At 54.9% G+C, this 7,773-nt stretch overlaps 1 pseudogene; it reads left to right on the forward strand.

Annotated features, from left to right (window-relative positions):
* The window catches only part of LOC129694997 (myeloid-associated differentiation marker homolog), an 8,866-nt pseudogene extending 5,348 nt beyond the window's left edge, over positions 1-3,518 (forward strand).
* Positions 3,519-7,773: the final 4,255 nt, after the last annotated feature.

Consider the following 7,773-nt stretch of genomic DNA (forward strand, 5'->3'; position numbering starts at 1 on the left):
CGGGGTGGGACTAGTGTAGACGGGGCATGTTGGTCGGGGTGGGACTAGTGTAGACGGGGCATGTTGGTCGGGGTGGGACTAGTGTAGACGGGGCATGTTGGTCGGGGTGGGACTAGTGTAGACGGGGCATGTTGGTCGGGGTGGGACTAGTGTAGATGGGGCATGTTGGTCGGGGTGGGACTAGTGTAGATGGGACATGTTGGTCGGGGTGGGACTAGTGTAGATGGGGCATGTTGGTCGGGGTGGGACTAGTGTAGATGGGGCATGTTGGTCGGGGTGGGACTAGTGTAGATGGGGCAGGTTGGCCGGGGGGGGACTAATGGAGATGGGGCAGGATGGCGGGGGTGGGACTAGTGTAGATGGGGCATGTTGGTCGGGGTGGGACTAGTGTAGATGGGGCATGTTGGTCGGGGTGGGACTAGTGTAGATGGGGCATGTTGGTCGGGGTGGGACTAGTGTAGTTGGGGCATGTTGGTCGGGGTGGGACTAGTGTAGATGGGGCATGTTGGTCGGGGTGGGACTAGTGTAGATGGGGCATGTTGGTCGGGGTGGGACTAGTGTAGATGGGGCATGTTGGTCGGGGTGGGACTAGTGTAGATGGGGCATGTTGGTCGGGGTGGGGCTAGTGTAGATGGGGCATGTTGGTCGGGGTGGGACAAGTTGGGCCGAAAGGCCTGTTTCCACGCTGTATCACTCTGTGATTCTCTTGATGTTTTCAAGAGAGAGTTAGATTTAGCTCTTGGGGCAAACGGAATCAAGGGATATGGGGAGAAGGCAGGAACGGGGAACTGATTGGGGATGATCAGCCGTGATCACATTGAATGGCGGTGCTGGCTCGAAGGGCCGAATGGCCTCTACTCCTGCACCTATTGTCTATGTTTCTGTGTCATCAGGTCCTCGATTCCCCTACGCTGTGCAAGAGACTCTGTGCGTCTGTCTACCCGATCTATTCCCATGGTGATTTTGTACACCTCTATAAGATTGCCCCTCCCTCATCCTCCTGCGCTCCAAGGAATAGAGTCCCAGCCCTTTGCCCCGACCTCTCCCTGTAGCTCAGGCCCCTCGAGTCCCAGCAACAACATGTCTCCATTGTGGGGAGAGGGGAGACGGGAGAGGTTTGAATGCTCTGTGATATGTTCCTGGAATCAAGGATGTGACTGCTTTGAAATGCTTTGAGAGGCTGGTGAAGAATCACATCTGCGCCTTCCTCCCTCGGAACATGGACCCGTTGCAGTTCGCATACCGTCCGAACAGGTCCACGGACAATGCGGTCTCCCAGGTCTTGCACACCGCTCTCTCCCATCTGGACAGCCAGAAGGGGGGCTACGTGTGGATGCTGTTCATAGACTACAGTTCAGCCTTCAACACGATAGTCCCCACCAGACTGGCCTGGAAGCTAATGGAATTGGGGTTCAACACCTCCCTATCTGCCTGGGTCCTGGACTTTCTCACCGCCAGGCCCCAGGTAGTCAAGATGGGAGGGAATACATCGGAGTCCCTCACCCTGAGCACAGGATCGCCCCAGGGTTGCGTCCTCAGCCCCCTATTGTACTCCCTGTACACACATGACTGTGTGGCTAGGTTCAGCTCCAATTCAATAATTAAGTTTGCTGATGACACTGTGGTGGTGGGCCTGATCTCAGACAACGATGAGAAGGCCTACCGGGAGGAGGTGGCTGATCTAGAACTCTGGTGCCAGGACAACAGCCTCCTCTTGAACATCAAAAAACGAAGGAGCTGATCATGGACTTTAGGAGGGCCCATCATCCGAGGACGTACACTCCATTGAGGATAAATGGGGATCCTGTGGATAGGGTGAACCGTTTTAAATATCTGGGAGTCCACATCTTCGAGGATATGACATGGGCATCACACGCCTCAGCACTCGTGAGTAAGGCAAGGCAGCGCCTTTACCACCTCAGGCAATTGAGGAAATTCAGAGTGTCTCCGAGGATCCTCCAGTGCTTCTACGCAGCGGCGGTGGAAAGCATCTTGTCCGGGAACATTACCATCTGGTTTGGGAATTGCTCTGCCAAGGAAAAGAAGGCTCTGCGGAGAGTAGTGCGTTCGGCCGAACGTACTATGGGAACTTCACTCACCCCCCTGCAGGAACTATACAACAGGAGGTGCAACTCCAGAGCAAACAAAATCATGGGACACCCCTTCCACCCCTGCAACGGACTGTTCCAGCTGCTACGGTCAGGCAAACGCCTCCGTTGCCATGCGGTGAGAACGGAGAGGTTGAGAAGGAGTTTCTTCCCAGAGGCAATTCGGACTGTAAACGCCTATCTCACCAGGGACTAACTCTACAGAACGTTTTTCCTTCCATTATTTATTATGTAAAAGAATATGTGTGTTATGATTGTGTTTATAATTTGTTTGGTTGTTTTGTTGTTTGTCTTTTGCACAAAAGTCCGCGAGCATTGCCACTTTCATTTCACTGCACATCTCGTATGTGTATGTGACAAATTGACTGACTGCCTCTCTCTCTCTCCCCTCTCTCCTCTCTCCCCCTCCCCTCTCTCTCCCCCCTCTCTCTCCTCTCTTGCCCCTCCCCTCCTCTCTCCCCCCCCCTCTCCCCTCTTGATCCTCCTATCTATAGATATCTCCCCCCCTCTTTTCTACCCCCCCATCTCCCCTCTTGCCCCCCCTCTTCCTCCAACCCCCTCTCCCCCATACAATTTAGCACGAAAAACAAGAAACCCCCCCCCCCCCCCCCCCCCCTCTCTCCCCCCCCCCCCCCCCCTCTCTCTCCCCCCCTCTCTCCCCTCTCTCCCCCGCTTCCTCCACCCCCTCTATTCCCCCCCCGGGAAGGTGTCGGGAACCGCAGGCCGGATCCCTGTGTCGTGGAGAAACGCTCCCGTGGCCTGTGCGGCCTTGAACGGCCTCCTCTGCCTGTCGGCCTCCGTCATCTACCCGCTCTACTTCCTGGGCGGAGCAGGGCCGGGCCTACGCCGGGGCGAAGCCTACTCCCACGGCGTGGCAGCTACCGTCTTCTCTTGTTTGGCTACTGTGGCCTACGCAGCTGAGGTCTCTCTGTGTAAGGGGAAGCCCGGAGAGACCGTGGGCTACATGGCCACAATTCCCGGCCTGCTCAAGGTGGTCGAGGCCTTCTCGGCCTGTGTGATCTTCGCCTTTGTCTCAGCCACGGCCTACGATGCCTACCCGGCCTTGCAGTGGTGCCTGGCCGTCTACTGCCTCTGCTTCATCATGGCTGCCATTGTCATCATTCTCTGTGTGACGGAGATGACTAGTTACCTTCTTCCCCCCTCCACAAGTCTCTAAGCCTCTACGCCCTCCTCTGTGCTCTCCTCTACGCCTCTGCCCTCGTCCTCTGGCCCCTCTACTGCTTCTCCCCTCAGTACGGGCACTCACGTAGGCCCTCATCCTGTAGTAGTGGCATCATCTGTAGTTGGGACTCCATGTTGACTGTGGCCATTCTCACCGGCTTCAACCTCCTGGTTTATGTGGCTGATCTGATGTACTCCTCACGTTTAGTGTTTATCACCTCCTCCTGAGGGACCGGGGAGTGAGGGGGGAAGTGTAGGGGAGAGTTAGGGGAGAGTTAGGGGGGCAGTGTAGGGAGGAGAGGGTTTATGTGGCTGACTAGTCCCACCCCGACCAACATGCCCCATCTACACTAGTCCCACATTGACCAACATGCCCCGTCTACACTAGTCCCACATTGACCAACATGCCCCATCTACACTAGTCCCACATTGACCAACATGCCCCATCTACACTAGTCCCACCCCGACCAACATGCCCCATCTACACTAGTCCCACCCCGACCAACATGCCCCGTCTACACTAGTCCCACATTGACCAACATGCCCCGTCTACACTAGTCCCACATTGACCAACATGCCCCGTCTACACTAGTCCCACATTGACCAACATGCCCCATCTACACTAGTCCCACCCCGACCAACATGCCCCATCTACACTAGTCCCACATTGACCAACATGCCCCATCTACACTAGTCCCACCCCGACCAACATGCCCCGTCTACACTAGTCCCACATTGACCAACATGCCCCATCTACACTAGTCCCACCCCGACCAACATGCCCCGTCTACACTAGTCCCACATCGACCAACATGCCCCATCTACACTAGACCCACATTGACCAACATGCCCCATCTACACTAGTCCCACATTGACCAACATGCCCCATCTACACTAGTCCCACCCCGACCAACATGCCCCATCTACACTAGTCCCACCCTGACCAACATGCCCCACACTAGTCCCACCCCGACCAACATATCTACACTAGTCCCACATTGACCAACATGCCCCATCTACACTAGTCCCACATCTACACTAGTCCCACATTGACCAACATGCCCCATCTACACTAGTCCCACCCCGACCAACATGACCCATCTACACTAGTCCCACCCCAACCAACATGCCCCATCTACACTAGTCCCACATAGACCAACATGCCCCGTCTACACTAGTCCCACCCCGACCAACAGGGTATCTTTTTGTTTTTTTAGTTATGTTGATGTGTGTTTTTTATGATTTTTTTAATGTCTTTATGTGGGGGAAGAGGGCACGGTGCGGGGGATACCGTCCTTCAGCCGCTTCCTGGTGAGGACGCGACTATTATTCGAGTCGCGCCCTCGCCCCCCCCCCCCACAGCGGCCTACCTACCTGGATAGGCGCGGCCTTTCCTGCCGGGATCGACCGGAGCTCCAGCAGCGGCGGAACAGCGCTGAAACATCGCGGATCTGGCGATGCCTTACCGGGGGTCGCCGTCTGGAGCCTGGAGTGCTGGACCTGCTGCACCGACATCCTGGAGCTGCGGTTTGCTGAGCTCCCAACGCGGGCGGCGCTGATCAACAACGCGGGGTCCTGCGACTCTGCCCGGCTCGACCTGCAGACTGGGGACCTGCAGACTCCGGCAGCGGGAGGCGGCTGATCAGGAGGTCCGGACTGCTGAGGAGGAGGATGCTCACCGTCGGGGTTCGGCGTCGGCGTTCCACCGGCCCGGCGTGAGGGCCTGAACATCGGGCCACCCGGGGCGGCGACTGCGGGTGCTCGGAAGGCCCCGACCACGGATGAACATCTGGGAAGATCGGAGGGGAGGCTGGCTGGACAATGGTGCCTTCCTCACCTTGGTGCCACTGTGTTGTGTTGTGTCGTGGACTTTCTGTGTTTGTGCTTTTTTTTAAATTCTGTTTTATTTTTTTAATATGTTTTAATATTTATTATTTATTTATTTTTATGATACTGACTGTAAAGGGAAATTCATTTTGTTGTCTCTAATTGAGACAATGACAATAAATTTGAATACAATACAATACAATGCCCCATCTACACTAGTCCCACATTGACCAACATGCCCCATCTACACTAGTCCCACATAGACCAACATGCCCCGTCTACACTAGTCCCACATTGACAAACATGCCCCATCTACACTAGTCCCACCCCGACCAGATCACATTGACCAACATGCCCCATCTACACTAGTCCCACCCCGACCAACATGCCCCATCTACACTAGTCCCACATTGACCAACATGCCCCATCTACACTAGTCCCACCCCGACCAACATGCCCCATCTACACTAGTCCCACCACCAACATGCCCCATCTACACTAGTCCCACCCCGACCAACATGCCCCATCTACACTAGTCCCACATCTAGACCAACATGCCCCATCTACACTAGTCCCACATTGACCAACATGCCCCATCTACACTAGTCCCACATTGACCAACATGCCCCATCTACACTAGTCCCACATTGACCAACATGCCCCATCTACACTAGTCCCACATTGACCAACATGCCCCATCTACACTAGTCCCACATTGACCAACATGCCCCATCTACACTAGTCCCACATTGACCAACATGCCCCATCTACACTAGTCCCACATTGACCAACATGCCCCATCTACACTAGTCCCACCCCGACCAACATGCCCCATCTACACTAGTCCCACCCCGACCAACATGCCCCATCTACACTAGTCCCACCCCGACCAACATGCCCCATCTACACTAGTCCCACCCCGACCAACATCCCCCATCTACACTAGTCCCACCCCGACCAACATGCCCCATCTACACTAGTCCCACCCCGACCAACATGCCCCACCTACACTAGTCCCACCCCGACCAACATGCCCCATATACACTAGTCCCACCCCGACCAACATGCCCCATCTACACTAGTCCCACATTGACCAACATGCCCCATCTACACTAGACCCACATTGACCAACATGCCCCATCTACACTAGACCCACATTGACCAACATGCCCCATCTACACTAGTCCCACCCCGACCAACATGCCCCATCTACACTAATCCCACCCCGACCAACATGCCCCGTCTACACTAGTCCCACCCCGACCAACAGGGTATCTTTTTGTTTTTTTAGTTATGTTGATGTGTGTTTTTTATGATTTTTTTAATGTCTTTATGTGGGGGAAGAGGGCACGGTGCGGGGAATACCGTCCTTCAGCCGCTGGATTGGCGCGGCCTTTCCTGCTGGGATCGACCGGAGCTCCAGCAGCGGCGGGACAGCGCTGAAACATCGCGGGGCTGGTGATGCCTTACCGGGGGTCGCCGTCTGGAGCCCGGAGTGCTGGACCTGCTGCACCGACATCCTGGAGCTGCGGTTTGCTGAGCTCCCAACGCGGGCGGCGCTGATCAACAACGCGGGGTCCTGCGACTCTGCCCGGCTCGACCTGCGGACTCGGGAGCTGCAGACTCCGGCTGCGGGAGGCGGCTGATCGGGAGGTCCGGGCCGCTGAGGAGGAGGATGCTCACCGTCGGGGATCGGCGTCGGCGTTCCACCAGCCCGGCGTGAGGGCCTGAACATCGGGCCACCCGGGGCGGCGACTGCGGGTGCTCGGAAGGCCCCGACCACGGATGAACATCTGGGAAGATCAGAAGGGAGGCTGGCTGGACTATGGTGCCTTCCTCACCTTGGTGCCACTGTGTTGTGTTGTGTCGTGGACTTTCTGTGTTTGTGCTTTTTTTAAATTCTATTTTATTTTTTTAATATGTTTTAATATTTATTAATTATTTATTTTTATATACTGTCTGTAAAGGGAAATTCATTTCGTTGTCTCTAATTGAGACAATGACAATACATTTGAATACAATACAATACCAACGTACACACACGCACACACACACGAACACACACACGCACGCACACACGCACGCACACACACACACACCGCACGCACACACACACACACACACACACACACACACACACACCGCTAGATCCGCGGCCACTGGTCCAGGAGATGGATCCAATTATTGACCAACAGGCTGTGGGTGGAATCCGACTGTGACAGACAGACTCCACAGTGAGACAGTGTCCACAGGAGCGGCTGTTCACTGTGATCAATAACTCACACGCAGTGAACTTCACAATGTGATCCCCTCTCTCCCAGTCACACCGTCCCGGAGAGCTGCCTGCCTGCTTATCCCGAGCACTGGGACAACTGAAGGCAAGAACAACATTCTAGTGGCTCCCGGCCGGCAGCAGTGAGAGAAAAAGAGGCTTAGTTTCAGCTGTCTGAAAATAAGACAAATCACAGCAGCGTTAATTCACAAATATTTCACTGAGAGGATTGATATTCTTCACATATTCTTGTACAACGATCATCAGTTGGGAACTTGTAACATGATGAGAATCAGGTTAACACACGGATACAGTAATAAAACTTGAATTGTTCTGCTCACTTACCAGGGATTCCAACGGCAGCAATGATCGCGTACAAGATTG

This window comes from Leucoraja erinacea, unplaced genomic scaffold (assembly GCF_028641065.1).
Source record: "Leucoraja erinacea ecotype New England unplaced genomic scaffold, Leri_hhj_1 Leri_897S, whole genome shotgun sequence".
In the NCBI taxonomy this organism is placed as follows: domain Eukaryota; kingdom Metazoa; phylum Chordata; class Chondrichthyes; order Rajiformes; family Rajidae; genus Leucoraja; species Leucoraja erinaceus.